At 38.7% G+C, this 15,770-nt stretch overlaps 1 pseudogene; it reads left to right on the top strand.

Moving 5' to 3' along the window:
• Nucleotides 1–15,770, top strand: part of LOC131904111 (vomeronasal type-2 receptor 116-like) — a 79,339-nt pseudogene that overhangs the window by 35,342 nt on the left and 28,227 nt on the right.

The raw sequence follows: 15,770 nt of genomic DNA, 5'->3' as shown, positions 1-15,770 counted from the left end.
TAAAACTTTGAACTTTTAAAATCTTAGTCTAACAAAAGCAAAGGAGAAAGAAATCTGAAACTTTTACATTTTCACATACCTTAAATCATGTACTTATACCTTTACATCTTGTATTTACATCTCAAATCACTTTCTGTAACCCTCAAAATTTATTTAAACTTTCACATCCTCAGACCTTTATATATCTTAGACCTTTAGAACTTGCATAGACTTTCATATCCTCAGAGCATTACATACCTTAGAACATTTTCTTAGACCATCAAACCTTGCATAGACTTGAACATTTTTTTTCATATAATCATTTATCAGAGACACAGGTAGTTATTACTTAGAACAGTCATTGAAAATCATGTTCCTTTAGTGGAAAGTTCCATCTAAAACCTTTTTATCTTTTAATATGAAGCCTGTTAGTCTTTTCTCTTTAGGAGAACTAGTAGCTCTAGAAAAAAGCAAGGCTTGATTTTCTCATGTGAAATGAACTAACAAGGTGGCTGAAGCCTTGGGGAAGAATGTGCTTGCCTGCTGCTGCTAAGATGACAAAGCTATAGTTAGCCTAGCTGGCAATATCATCAGAGACATGAGAAGGATAAGTTATAGCAGAAAGTGTAATCTGAATTGTATGTGTATCAATTAAAATGGCAGAGACTATTCCATTAAATAGATGGCCATCTCAGGCTACTGTGGTCTCCATGGCATTCGAAGCAGAGCTACTAGATCAGCATCCATCTTTGGCTGAGGTCTAGAAGGTGAGAGGCTTTCCTGTGGAAGAGAAACATGGAGGATACTGATTAATTTGTCCAGGCAAAGTGGGATAATCAACTCTTTCTTTTTTGAGACAGGGTTCCTCTGTGTAGTTTTGGTGCCTGTCTTGGACCTTGCTCCATAGACCAGGTTGGCCTTGAACTCACAGAGATCTATCTGCCTGGCTCTGTCTTGCAAGTCCTGAGATTAAAAGTATGCACCACTGATGTCCAGCAGAACAATCAACTCTTTAGTATCCTGTTTGTCCACAGTTTGGCTGGGCCATGGCAACAAGTGCTGCATTGGTGCAGTCTTGCCCAGTGATAAGCATTGCCACAATCCAGGTGGAGACATTGTGGTGCTGTGTGATCTTCTTTAGAGACCTCTGGGTCACTGCTAGGATCTGGGAGTCTCTGTCATAATAAGCTTTTTCCATCAAACCATCCTAATTTTCATCAGGAAACCTTCATCCAGTAACTGATGGAAGCATATGTAGAGATTCACAGCCAAGCACTGGACTGGGCTCTGGGAGTCCAGTTGAAGAAAGGGAGGATGGATTTTATGAGTAAGGGAAACAAGATCATGATGGGGAAACCCACATCTGACCTGAGCTAGTAAGAGCTCACAGACTCTGAACTAACAGCTAGGGACCCTGCATGGGACCAACCTAGGTCCCCTCAATGTGGCTGACAGTTGTTTAGCTTGGTCTGTTTGTGGGGCCCCTAGTGGTGGGATCAGAACCTGTCCCTTGCACTTGAGTTGGCTATTTGAAACCTATTCCCCATGCTGGGATACCTTGCCCAGCCTTGATTCAAGGGGAGGAGCTTTTCCTGGCTCAACTTGATATGCCATGATTTATTGACTCCTGTTGGAGGCTTGTGCCTTTCTCAATGAAGGAATGGATGGGGTGGGGTAGACAGGAGGTGGGGGGAGGAAATAGGAAGAGACTGAGAGAGGTGAAACTGGTTTGTATGTAAAATAAATGATAAAATTTAATAAAAAACATTTTAAATGCCATATTTATCAGATCTCTGACAAGTTTGAGGACCATTATCTATTAAATATATCTGAGCTAAACTAAACCAGGCTTAACCTTGAAAACATACCTAACATGACTATAAGTTTGATTATTATAGGTGACTAACTACTAATCTATATTTATTAATTACGTTACATTTTTAAATTAGCTGCATAGGTATAATACCTTAAACATGAGTAGAATCACATATACAGTATAACAAAACTAACCCTAAATTTGTATCAACATACAAAATTCCATACCAATGTGAAATATTTGAGACTAAGAGTTGTCCTCTTAGTTTAAAAGTAGATTCAATAATCCAAACTTTCCTATATCTCCCCCCTCACACACTTTTTGTGGAAAATATCCCTGAATTTAACCTCCTTTGCTTAGTTTCCTCCATGACCATGACCAATAACAACTTGCCACCAACTCTCCTAAACAATGACAAACATCCACTGAAATACCAAAACCACTCACCTCACCCCTTGGGAATGTGGGTTTCATGCCTTCTGTTGTCTGGGGGTGACAGCAACTCTAGGTGACCCTTAGAAATTTGGAATAATGATCAAGTCCTGAGAGAGATAGTCATAACCAAACTATTATGAGGACTAAGTAGCCTGCAAGGTACATACCAAATATAGCCATATTTTTCTTAATTATCCTTAACAGTTTACAATAACTTATTAGCTTTCATAAGACTAGTACTTGCTGGGGTAGGGCTTGTGAGCAGAAAATGAGGGACCCTAGAGGCTAGCATTGCCCTTGACAACTTAATAAGCACCATAGCCATATGTTAGTGAAAGGACCATAAGTTTCTTTTGCCAGAAATAAGGAGAATGACTCCCTTTTTAGAAAGCAGGAAATTTCTTCAAACCCCTGAGGGAATGGGGGCTTTTGTCTAAATGCCTGACCTTGGGAAAATAATTTTATAGCTTTATTTATATTAAGTTTGAGCTTTAAAAACTACAATTTCTGAATTGAAGCTCCTTTTAATATCAAAATAAAACTCTTCACTCATAGACAGAGTCCACAGAGAGTGAGAAATTTCCTTTTATAATACACCATTACAGAATATAACAATTTATTTTATGATTCAGTTTATCAAAATAGACTAAGCTTAACAAAGTTAGAAAAGATGAGGGGGCTAGGCATACATTCTTAAGCATGAATACACTTTAGGTAAGGAGAGACATTCTCTGAGCCAGTGGTTCAGATTTCCCAATGTTTTGACCAGTCAATACAGTTCCCCATGTTGTGGGGACTCCTCAACTACAAAATCCTTCCTGTTGCTATTTCACAACTTGAGTTTTGCTGGTGTTTTCTCAGTGCAAACAACCAACATGCAGGTGGTTCCAGACTACTGTAAAAATGCCTTTTAGTGCCCCCCAATCCCATGGTTGAGACTCATTGGTTGAGAAGCTGCTCCAAATCCTTTGCCAGATTGTTTAGGTCATTGTCTTGCTACATCATAAGATGAGAATATCCTAGTTTCTGGTGTTAAGCATTTTGTACTAATAGCTGTGGCCTTAAATTTTTTTACCATTATATTTATTTTTAAGGTCAAATATTTTTTTGTTAAACTCCAAAACTTCTTCTTAAAGAATGTTTAAAATCTCTCAATCCCCAACATAAAAATAAAAAACTTTTTTTTTACATGAAGAGGGAGAAAACATAACCACAATCTGCATAACGCCAAACTATAGTCCAGTAATGCAAACATCCAAAGCTCAATATATGAGATTTACTCAAAATCCTTTGGGCTTTCTCAATGGTCTTGAATCACCTCATTGGCCTCACCCTCAGCAGCATATGCATAGCCTGCCATCTAGATCTTAGCCTGCTTCATTTCATTGTGGCTGGTGCTTCTGGTGAATATCACATGGCATCAGTGTTGTGGGAATTCTTTCCTTTCAGCGATGGCTTTGGTGTAGAAAGCCCTAGCATGTGTGGTCTTGCCTGCATATATGTGTCTAAGCAAAGGGAGAGCCAAAAAACCAACTCTAGAACCAGCTTTCAAGTAAAATAGAATAGCATAAAACAATTTTAATATTATCTACACCAAAAAGACATTTAAACTCCTATTAACCTGAATCCGGTGACCAGAGAGCCCAGAGACAAATTCTGAGCCCCAGCCATATATGCAGCCATGGTAGCAGTGGTGACTGGTTGCTGTCAGCAACATAGACAGCCCATTTCTATCTCAGCTCCATGTTGGCAACAAAAACTTACAGACACACGAGAAAACACAGACAAAACTTTCCAATAACACAGGGAGACACAACTCTTGAGAGAAACAGACAGCTAAAACTTTCCAACAAGACAAACAATGCAACAAAACTTACAGGCACACCAGAAAACAGAGAGACAAAATTTTCAAACAAGACAAACAAAACTTCCCAGCCAGAACCAGATGGCCGGGTGACATCTAGATATATACCCTGGATGGGAGAATATTGGGGTCCCATTGAATCCCTTCCATGTCCCAGATGTGGTTCCTACAAAACAGAACACGACTGTGACTCACCAGGATGCCTCCATAGGCACTTGCTGCAAATGTCTCAGCATGTCAGTTCAAATTGATACTCAGCAAACTGAAGGCAGCCTTGGAGCCTCGGAATGTCTCAAAGTTATGTGCCCTCTGAAGCAGCCCCTCAACCTTGGAGTTCTGTAGTGAATGTCCAGCTTCAAAATTTGGGTGGATGGTCTGAATCTTGCTGGGGGCCTCCAGAAAATGTTAACCCCACTGATCAAGAATAAGACCACTACTTACACCAAATTAGATGCAGACTTTCAATTAATACTGCCAGGTGGTAGGGCTTTGGCCAGGTTCATAATCGGATTCCTGAAAAATGGCCCAGAATCAAGTATGGCAAGGGCTTCAGAAGGAAAACTCATAATTCATTGCATTTCCCATCAGGCCCAATTAGGGGTAAGCACATCTTCTGACTGTTTTTTGCCTATGTACCTCCCATCCACATGTGATCAAGCACATCCAGTGTTGATGGGTCAAACAAACTTATTTAGGGGAGTGAAAAATACATAGCTTGTTATTTCCCATAAACAATAGCCTCCAGTATTTCAGATACTATCTGTCCTTGGGCAAGGGGCTTGCAGATTAGAGGCATTTATGTTTCATGGTGCTCGAAGGCATAGTAATTAAAACTTAAAATGTAATCATGGCTCTCACAGTATGGCTTGGGTATTAGAGTAACTATAGCCTCATAAAATGAAGTGGGAAATGTCCCCTATTTTACGGGACAAATTGAGGAGTATTCCCATTAACTCTTCTGTTAAAGTCTTGTAGAATTTTTTGCTAAAACCATTGGCCCTGAGGTTTTCTTTTTCTGGGAAAATTTTAATGACTACTTCAATTTCAGTAGTGTTCATAAGTTTGTTTAAATTGCTTATCTGTTCTACACTTAACTTTATTAAGTGGTATGTTTTAAGAAAATTATTCATTTCTTTTAGGTTTTCTAACTTGTTGGATTACAGGTTTTTAAAGTATGGCTTAATGATTCTGTGGATTTTTTTGGTGACTGTTTTGCCTTCCATTTCATTTATAATTTTTTTTTTAATTTGGATATTTTCTTTCCCCCTTTTATATAATTCAGTTCATCATTTTCATTGGCACTTGGGTATGTTTTTTTTTTTTTTACCTCCCCCTTTTCAGTGTGTTTCACAGAAAAGTTGTAATCCACAGAGTTATATTTCATCACAGACAGAAAGACAAGAGCAGTCTTTGTTATTCACCCTTCTCTCTGCTGTAAAGGCTGTTTGTTCAGGCTCTCCCTGAGTTGAATGTTGAAGGCTATCATTGTCAACACACTGGGGAACTTTTTTTTTTTATCATTCTTTCAAACTGTCACATACAGAGATAATTGTGTTCATCCTACTCCTGCATTTTTCTTTAGAAACAATTCAGATATTTGTGCATTGAGTTTTTCTGAAATTCATGGATAAAGAAAATATTAACTAAATTTTTCAATGTTTCAATTATGTGTACTATAACTGAGTAATTAATTAATGATATCTCCTTCAATTCCAGTGGAAATTGTATGATGCAAGATATGTGTAGAAATTACCACAGGAATTTCTAAAATGTCTAACCTCTCATAGTTACATTGTAGCACCATTATCATCCTACTGAAAAAAATTATACATAATCAGTTGTTAAGATGATCTTTTCTGAGCAGATACAACCTTAAATTTTCACCTTCTACTATTTTAGCACAACCAAAATTCTAAGTAATTATACATGTCCAAAAATGACCTAGGTACTTGTACTGATTTGAATGTAATTGGCCCCCATAATCCCATAGGGAATGGAACCACTAGGAGGCATTGCTTTGTTTGAGTAGATGTGGTCTTGTTGGAGGTAGTGTATCGTTGTGGGGCTTAGAGGTCTTTTATAGCCAAGCTACACCCAGTGCCATATTTCACTTGCTGTTGCCTGTGGATCAAGATTTAGAACTCTCACTCCTTTTCTAGCACCATGTTGGCCTTCATGCTTCCATATCCCACCATGGTGATAATGGATTAAACCTCTGAAACTCTAAGTCTCCACCTAAGTTAAATATTTTCCTTTATAAGTGTTATCACGGTCATTGTGTTTCTTTACAGCAATGGAAACATGAACTAAGACAGTACTTCAAACTTATTAATCAAAATGAATTTTGAAATTGTATGTGGTACAAAACTTAAGTTACTTTGCCATGATCACATTGCAGCATCCATGTCCTTGAAGGTGCCCTGGTCTTCCTTGCTTCTCTGTTCACCATTTTGCATCTTGACCCAGAAAGTGAAACTTTGCCCTTTTCTCTTTTCTGAGTTTTTCTTTCAGATACTGCCCAGAGCCTGAATGTTCTTTTTGTGTGATACTTTGATTTCTTTTACTCTTTTTCTATGTCCACATATCCTGCTATCATAATACTTGACCACCATGTGTTTTACCTCTTCTGCTTAGATCAAAGGGGGTATCTTTTTTTTCTCTTCTGCATTGTCCTCTCCAGATAGCTACTCAGAGCTGTAGATTGCCTGATGTTGGCTCTTAGCTTTTTAAACATTAATAAAATTGTGTTCAAGAAAACTCTGCAAAGGAAGTTTTCATTATCATTTACCAGCTACACAGGATTATGATACAGCATGTGTTGTCAAAATCATGTTTCCAATGTACAATTATCAAGTCTTTATGTTTAAAATTTTTGGATCCTGCGGGGCGGTGGTGGTGCATGCCTTTAATCCCAGCACTCAGGAGGCAGAGCCAGGTGGATCTCTATGAGTTCAAGGCCAGCCTGGTCTACAGAGTGAGTTCCAGGACAGGCACCCCCCCCCAAAAGTTTCTGGATCATTATTGTGGCTTTGTGTTAGAAGGTTTTGAGATTCTCTGCTGACTTTGTAGTGAAATATGTGATAGTAATTACAATCTACAATCCCATCTCAACTTTAAATCACTAGAAAACACATGAACAAACGTCTTTTCTAATTTGGGGAAGTAACTGAGTGGAAGGTGTCTAATCAGCCTGAATTTTATGAAGTAAAGTAGGCTGACTGTCCTCTAAGCCCCAGGGATCTGCTTGTCTCTGTATCACCATCATATGGATTTTAAAGTGTGTACCTCCTTGACTGGGTGTTACTGGAAGTTGTGGATTAAATCCAGGTCCTCATGTGTGCATGGCAAGTAGTTTATTAAAGTTTCCTTAGTGCATTCTAAACTTCTGAGTGAAAAGACAGATAAAAATGTTTCCATTGATACTCTTGTGAATTTCTATTTTAGCCTTTATACTTTTTTATGCTTATCCTCAAAACAAAGTTATCATGATTCAATTCATTTTAATATTATGGTGTTCTTAGTTTTTGGTTTGGTTTTGGATGGTGTTAGATACAATGTTCTCTTTCAAAGCTTGAGGCTAATTGTATTAGGATTTACAAGAAGCACACCTCTAAGGTAGGCAAGCTGTGACTTACAGCAGCTATATTAAGGAGGATAAGCTTGAAGAAAAGTGCTAGAATGGAGGTCAGACACAGGACAGACAAGCAGACACAGTGTGGGTAGGGACAATTATCATAAAAATAAGGAAGCCAAAACTATCAGATAAAAAAAAACTGTTGATGCATGGAAAATATATGTAACTAAATGGCCAGGATTCTGCAGCAAACCACATACTCAGAGGAGCCATCTCTCTCTGTTCTTTTCATGTATTGTTTTGTCTGTCTTTGTTTTTTGAGACATGATTTCTCTGTGTAACAGTGTTGGCTGTTCTGGAACTTGTTTTGTAGACCAGGTTGGCCTGAAACTCACAGAGGTCCAACTGCCTCTGCCTCCCAAGTACTGGAAATAAAGGTATTAGGCTACCACTGCCTGGCCTTTCCATGTATGTTTGAAGTAAAATCAAACTTCCTTATATTTCCCTGCACTACAGAGCAATTGCTTATGGTGATATTTTATTTGTACTAAAATGTTATTTTTATGTTAATAAAAAAGTTGCCTGGGGATCAGAGCTATTAGCAAGCCATAGGAAAGCTGGGCGGTGGTGGTGCATGCCTGGGTGGTGGTGGTGCATGCCTTTAATCCCAGCACTTGGTAGGCAGAGCCAGGCAGATCTCTGTGTGTTCAAGGATACATCCAGCATTGGAGACACATGCCTTTAATCTCAATACCAACCATAGAAGACCTGGAGGTCTATACAGACAGGCAGTGATGAGGTGGTCATGTGGTTGGGTTTACAACCAATGAGAAGGCAGAACAGAAAGTCTTTATAAAGACAGACACACAGGAAGTAGCTCTCTTTCAGAGAGGTAGGACCACTGCGAGAGGAAGGATAAGGCTTTTAGCTGACCTCTTGGGTTTCATCTTTGCATTGGTTCTGTGTTTCTTATTAAATAAGACGGTTACTTCTACAATTACTTTTATATGAAATCATAAAATGTGCAGTTTATTTGTATCAAAACAAAGAACAATTTAAAAACACAACATTAATGAAATATGCCTTCTTGAACACTGCACTTTGACCTTAAAATGAAATGGTATTTCTCCATGAGAGGAATTTGTGGCCTTTCAGAGTATAAGCTATTTTCTTCCTATTGAGAGCCACTGGTAGCAAAAGTCCATGGAGTATACAGCAGTGACAACTAGAGTTCAGAAGATCAACTATCGGAACTAAGGGTTCTGTTAGTAGAAACCATCATGCAAGGCACTGTGGAATTACCACCGTTTGAATGAATTTGCTATCTCTTGTAAACTTCTTGTGCAATAAGAGCTATGATTCTTCCCATTTACCGTGCATTTCCATGTTATGTGTATGTATAATCTCATGGTTGCATCTCAATCTTATGGACACACATAATTGTGAATAGTCTAGAATATGGTTTCTTATTTAACTGTACAATTTTTATGAATAGAAACATACTAAAATATGTTTTATACTAGATCTATTGTTCCATGTGGACCATAGACACTTAGAGGTCTTACTCTCCATCCTTAGCCACTGACAAGGTAAATATTGGCCAGACAAAATGTCTTCATAGAACTCTTACAGAGTGGAATTGCAGGTACCTGGCCTTGTTAGATCAGAACTCTTCAGAAGAATTATAGTGAACCAGAAGTGATAGTGCAGGTGTCTGGCCTTGGTATATCTTAGTCCTTCAAGAGATCAATAGCACCTATGTTGCCCTAAGCTTCCTTCGCCAGCACCTCCCCATGTGATTCAAATAACAATCAACACTTTGCATTTGTTTCTGCAGAAGTTTTTAATGCAAGATTTTAGGCTTAGTAGACTAATTATATATAGGTTCTGAGATTCAGGTGACTAACAGAAAAAGGCTATTAACTTACCATGTCTGGATATTATTAATCACATAAAATTATACACATATTCTTGGCCTTTTCCTTAAATCTTTCATTGGTTTAATTTCTTTCCTTGTAACATTTGTAGCTATCCCTTGAAGAGATAGCCAGAATCTTTTACAACTTATAGCTGTTGTCAATCACCAATTAAGCTGACCAAGTCTTTGCCAAGTGTGACTTTTATCAGAATACTCATCCCTGAGAGTTTACTTTGTAGTTTTTGCTAAAAAGTTGTTAATGAATGGCTATATATACATATATGCTTGGGGGAACAAAGAAGAGAAGAAGATGGAAAAGACCTAGATAGATAAGAGAGAACAGCAAGAAGAGAATTGATTGAGAAGGACTAAGATGAGGACAGAGATAAAAGAACTAGATAGACATGAGAGAACAGCAGAAGGGACTGAGAGCAGGAAGGACTCAGAAGAGCTAAGTATGAGAACAAAAAAGAAACTGTGTAGATAAAATTGACTTAGAAGAATAAAGTAAATGGACTAAAGAACTCAGTGTGCTTAGATTAATTTGGTATCTCACAGATTTAGAATCCTCAGTTGGTTGTTAGACACTTCCATGGACCCTGGGAGCTAACAATATAGGCTGGACCGATTATGTTCCATACAAATTATGGCTATAAGGAAGAGGAAATGTCTGTGGTTAAAATATTTCAGGTGCAAAAGTGATGATCTGGATTAAGATCACCAGATGCCATTTAAGTACATGCCTGCAATCCAGTAATCAAATGGAAGAGGGGAGATAAAGATTCAAGACTTAGTTGAAGTCTCCTGGTCAGATAACTGATCCTACATACTGCAACATCTGAAGGAACCTTGTATAAAAATATATTGAAAGATGGGACTTTCCTTTCAGGTTGTCCTCTCTCTTGTGCTCATGTCCATGATATCCATGCACTTGCACACAACACACACACACACACACACACACACACACACACACACACACACACAAAGACACACACAAAGGCACACAACACATACAAGGACACATGATACACACAAATATCCAATATAGCCAGAAAGATTGAAAAAATAGTTTAGAAAAGACAACTGTTGACAGGGATGATTTGAATATACTTGGTGCTATTCTATAAGATATTATCTTAGAAAACTAGATGGCTGAAACAAGACTACTTGCTTTGGGGCTAGAGACATGATGATATGGTATAAAACACTTTCCATCTTCAGAACATTGGATCTCAATTCTTTTTTCCCATAAATCAGCTCACAACAATCTGTACATCCATTTCTAGGAGCCCAGCACCCTCTTCTGTCTTTCACTAACATAGCATGTATGTGGTGCACAGCACTCATGCAGGCAAAACAATTTGACATAATAAATAAGCCATAAATCTTAAAGAAAATAAATACAGGCTTTTCAAAATTTAAGAAGTTGGAAGAATAATATCCAACCATCAGGAGATTTGATAACTGTAAGGGCCTGTTTCCCAATTTAGAGTAGAATTATATTAGTTCCATTAACACATAAAAGACAGATAAAGTAAGGTCCTTGAAGCATTTTATTATAAGTGTTGATGCTAGAGAGATGGCTCTGTGGTTAAGAGCTCTGACTGATCTTCCAGAAAACCCAGATTCAATTCTCAGCATCCATGAGACAGTTTACAACAATTTCTAGCTCCAGTTACAAGGAATATGATACCTTCTTTTTGTCTGCTGCTAGCAGACATGCACATGTTATAGAGGCATGCACACAGACAAAACTCCCATATATATGACAAAAATAGGTTCATAAAAATAAAAGACTAATGGGTATTACACTAAAAGCTCTTATTTAATCTACATTACATGGCATGCCCATTCTAATTCCAGGTATTCATGGGAATATATTAAGACATGGATTTAGAAACATAGATTTGTCTTTATTCTTTTTTTCCTTAAAAGTTATCCTTCTCTCATATACTACATTGTGACTGCACTTTCCTCACCTCCTCTTTTCCAGGCCCATCCTATTCCATGCCCACTCTCCCTCCATCTACTCCTACTCTGTTTCCTTTCAGAAAAGGTCAGGCCTCCTGGGGATATCAAACAAACATGGCCTATCAGGTTGCAATAGGACTAGGCACGTTGCTCTTAATAAGGCTGGACAAGACAACCCAGTTAGTGGAAAAATGTGGTGATATATTTTGTACCCCAATAAAGCTTACCTAGGGATCAGAGGACAGAGCCAGTCACTAAATTAGACACAGAGGTTAGGCAGTGGTGGCACATACCTTTAATCCCATCACTCGGAAGACAGAGATCCATCTGAATCTCTATGAGTCTGAGGCCACACTGGGTTACATGAGAGAAACAGAACCAGGCAGTGGTGACACACACCTTTAATCCCAGGAGGTAATATGGCAGGACAAAGAAAGGTATTTAAGGCATGAAGAACTTGCTCTTTAGACTGAGGATTCTGTAGAGGTAAGAACTAGTGGTCGGCTGTTCTGCTTCTCTGATCTTTCAGTGTTCACACTGATATCTGGCTCTGGGTTTTTTAATAATAAGTCCTCTAAGATTTGAACAACAGAAAAGGGCCTCCAAAGCAGGCGAAAGAGTCACAGTCAGCCCCTGCTCCCACTTTTAGGAGTCTGACAAGAAGACTAACCTATGAAACCAAAATATATACAAAGAGGACCTAGGTCAGAGTCATGCAGGATCCATGATTACAAGGCCAGTTTAGTTGATTTTGGGCTTTCTTATGGTGTCCTTGAATCCTTTGGCTCCTTCAATCCTTCTTTCCCTTCTTCTGCAGGATTCCTCAAGCTCTGCCTCATGTTTGGCTGTTGGTTTCTGCATTTGTTTCCACCAGTTGCTGGATGAAGCCTCTCTGATGACAACTAGGCTAGTTGTCTATGAGTGTAGCAGGATATCTTTGGCATCCTTGGATAGAATTTTTTCTGACAGTAGTGTTTGGTTTTATCCTAGGTATTCTGGACAATCCAGCCTTTAGTTCATGGCACTCCAGGCAGAGTATGTACCTTCTTATGGTATGGGCCTCAAGCTGGACCAGTTATTGGTTGGCCACTCCCACAATTTCTGTGCCATCTTTACCACAACACATCTATCTTATAGACAGGATAAATTGTAGTTTGAAGGTTTTGTGGCTTGGTTGATGCCTTAATTCCTCCACTGAAAGTTTTGTCTGGTTATTGGACCTACCAACTCAGTCTCTGCATCTCCTCTAACTAGGAGTTTTAGCTAGGGTCACCCTCATAGATTCCTGGGAGTTTCCACTGCACTAGCTTTCTACTTTGCCCTCCAAATGCCTCCCAATTCCAGTTGTTTCTCCCAGTACTCTCTCCATCCATCTTCCCCTCAACTAATCCCTCCTATTTCTATTACCACCAACACCCAGGCCACCTATGGTATCTATTCTATTTCCCCTTCCCAAAGAGATTCATGGATACCCCCCTGAGCACTCCTTGTTATTTAGCTTCTCTGGATTTGTGGTTTGTTGCCTAATTATCCCTTACTTCACAAATAATATCCATATATAAGTGACTACATCCTAGAAACACAGACATTTAAACTAGAGAGATAATTGCATTAAATCTGCACATGTATGATATATGTGTTCCTCCTGTGTATTTTTATGCTATCCATGCAGGTATAATTTTAAGAACTACCAGTTTGTTGTGGCCCTGGTTTTTGCCATTGAGGAGATCAACAGGAACCCTCATATTTTACCCAACACATCTCTAGGATTTGATTTTCGTAATGTACAATATGTTGAAAGGGGCATACTTGTGAATGCCATCTATTGGATAACAGGTCATAAACACTACAAAATTCCTAATTACAACTGTAGAAAGAAGAACAAATCAGCTGCTGTACTTACAGGAACAACATTGGCAGCATCTGCACAAGTTGGGACACTGTTGCAACTCTACAAAACACCACAGGTGAGGAAGGGTGTTGTGTGGAACAGGGATCTTGGTATGCCTTGTGGACATTTCAGGAATCTCAAAGGTAAAGGAGAAACACTTACAGTACTCAGCTACCAAGGAACCCAGGGATATATCCATATTTTTATTGCTCAGAATAGAAAGGAAAGTGTGGTCCAGACAAGGAGGCTTATCAAAGCTGGTTGACTTGTCAGTCATTTTCTGGAAACCTTACTCAGAGATATGCCACTAAAGCAGAATGCATCCATCTTCACACTGATCATCCCCATCTGTTGCCTCAGGACTGAGATAGTGTTTATTCCAGCCTTCTCCCTATTGTGTTCAATTCTGTTTTCTCTTCAGCTTACTTTTGGACCATTTGATCCTATCTTGGGTGACCGAAGACAGTTTTCCTCTCTCTACCAGATGTCCCCAAAGGACACATCTATATCACTTGCTGTTCTTGCTTTGATGCTTCATTTCAAGTGGTCCTGGGTTGGTCTGATTCTCCCAGATGACCATAAAGGGATTCATATTGTGTCAGAATTGAGAGGAGAATTGGAGCGTAATAGAGTCTGCATAGCTTTTATGGAAATGATTCTAGGCACCTGGACTTCATTTTCCAATAAATTCTGGAAAAATCTGGGGAAGATCCAAAATTCATCAGCAAATGTGATAATCATTTATGGAGATACTTATTCTCTACAAGGTTTAATGAGAAACATTGGGCAACTGTTAATGACAGGGAAAGTCTGGATCTTGAATGTTCAATGGGATTATACCAACCATGCTGATTATTTTCTTTTGGACTCATTCCATGGCAGTCTTATTTTTTCACACCACCTTGAGGAGAGTTTTGAGTTTACAAATTTTATCAGAACAGTTAATCCTTACAAATACCCAAAAGACAATTACCTCCCTAAGATATGGTTTTTGTTCTTCAAATGCTCATTTTCTGAACTTGATTGTCATCTTTCGGAGAACTGCCATCCCAATGCTTCCTTGGATTTATTGCCTAGACACATTTTTGACATTGTAATGAGTGAAGAGAGCTACAGTATATACAATGCTGTGTATACTGTGGCCCACAGTCTCCATGAGATGAGTCTTCAGCAAGTACAAATGCAACCATATACAAATGGGAAAAAACAAATGGCATTCTTCTCCTGGCACGTAACATCACTTCCATTGTGTTTGAGATTTTCAGATATAATGTCAATAACCATAGGATAGTTTGCCTGCATACATGTGAATGCTGACTGATAAAATGGTGTCCCTGATGAATTTGGTGCAAGTTGCAAGGAGGTAATGAGCTTAGTCAATATTAAGTTTGTATCACAAAGAGCCTGGCCATCTTCTCATGGCAAGAGATTCAATGAGAAAGAATGAGAATTCCCTCAAGCAGTTCTCAGAATGAAGTAGAGAAAATGATAGATTCTTAGTGGTTTAGTTCCAATGATATCTACCACAATGATTTTGTATCTAATGACCACATTTACTTAATCATTAGATATACATATCCTCAATTTCCACACTGGAGTTATGAATACACTTTGGAAGTAAATGGGTGTGACTAGTTTTGAAGTAAGTAATAATTGCCTCAATAAACACACATGGATCACTTTCCTGAGCTTGATTCAGCACTTTCTCTTGAATCTGACTTACCTATGATGCAGATTAGTATCTGACTCACCCAGGTGTTCATTGATTCAACCTCACTAACACCTACATTGGTATTTATCTTGGTTAGGGTTTCTATTGTTATAAAGAAACATTATGGCCACGACAACTCCAATAAAGGAAACTACTTAATTGAGGCTGGCTTGCAATTTCAGAGACTTAGTCCATTATCATCATGGTGAGAAGCACGATGGCATTCAGGTAAACATAGTGTTGGAGAAGGAGCTGAGATTTCTACATCTTGATCCTCAGGCAGCAGCAAGAGACTGCCAGACTATCCCTGGTTTGAGCAAATGAGACCTCAAAGCTCACTTCCACAGTAACACTTGATCCTACAAGGCCAAACCTACTTAAAGAAGACCACACCTCCTAATAGTGCCATTCCCTATGAGCCAAACATTCAAACACATGAGGATGTGGGGGCCATTCCTATTCAAACCACCACAGTACCATATGTGATTAAATCAAAGATTTAAAACCATGAAAGACATTTAATAAAACATGTTTGTCTACCCCTAGGTCCAATTTACCATTGGTTCACGCATCTCTTTCAGTTTAACTTCAACATAGGTTCATGCATC

Source organism: Peromyscus eremicus, chromosome 1 (assembly GCF_949786415.1).
Source record: "Peromyscus eremicus chromosome 1, PerEre_H2_v1, whole genome shotgun sequence".
NCBI lineage: Eukaryota > Metazoa > Chordata > Mammalia > Rodentia > Cricetidae > Peromyscus > Peromyscus eremicus.
Note: the sequence above shows the minus strand (reverse complement) of the source record. Positions and strands in the feature narration are given on the sequence as shown.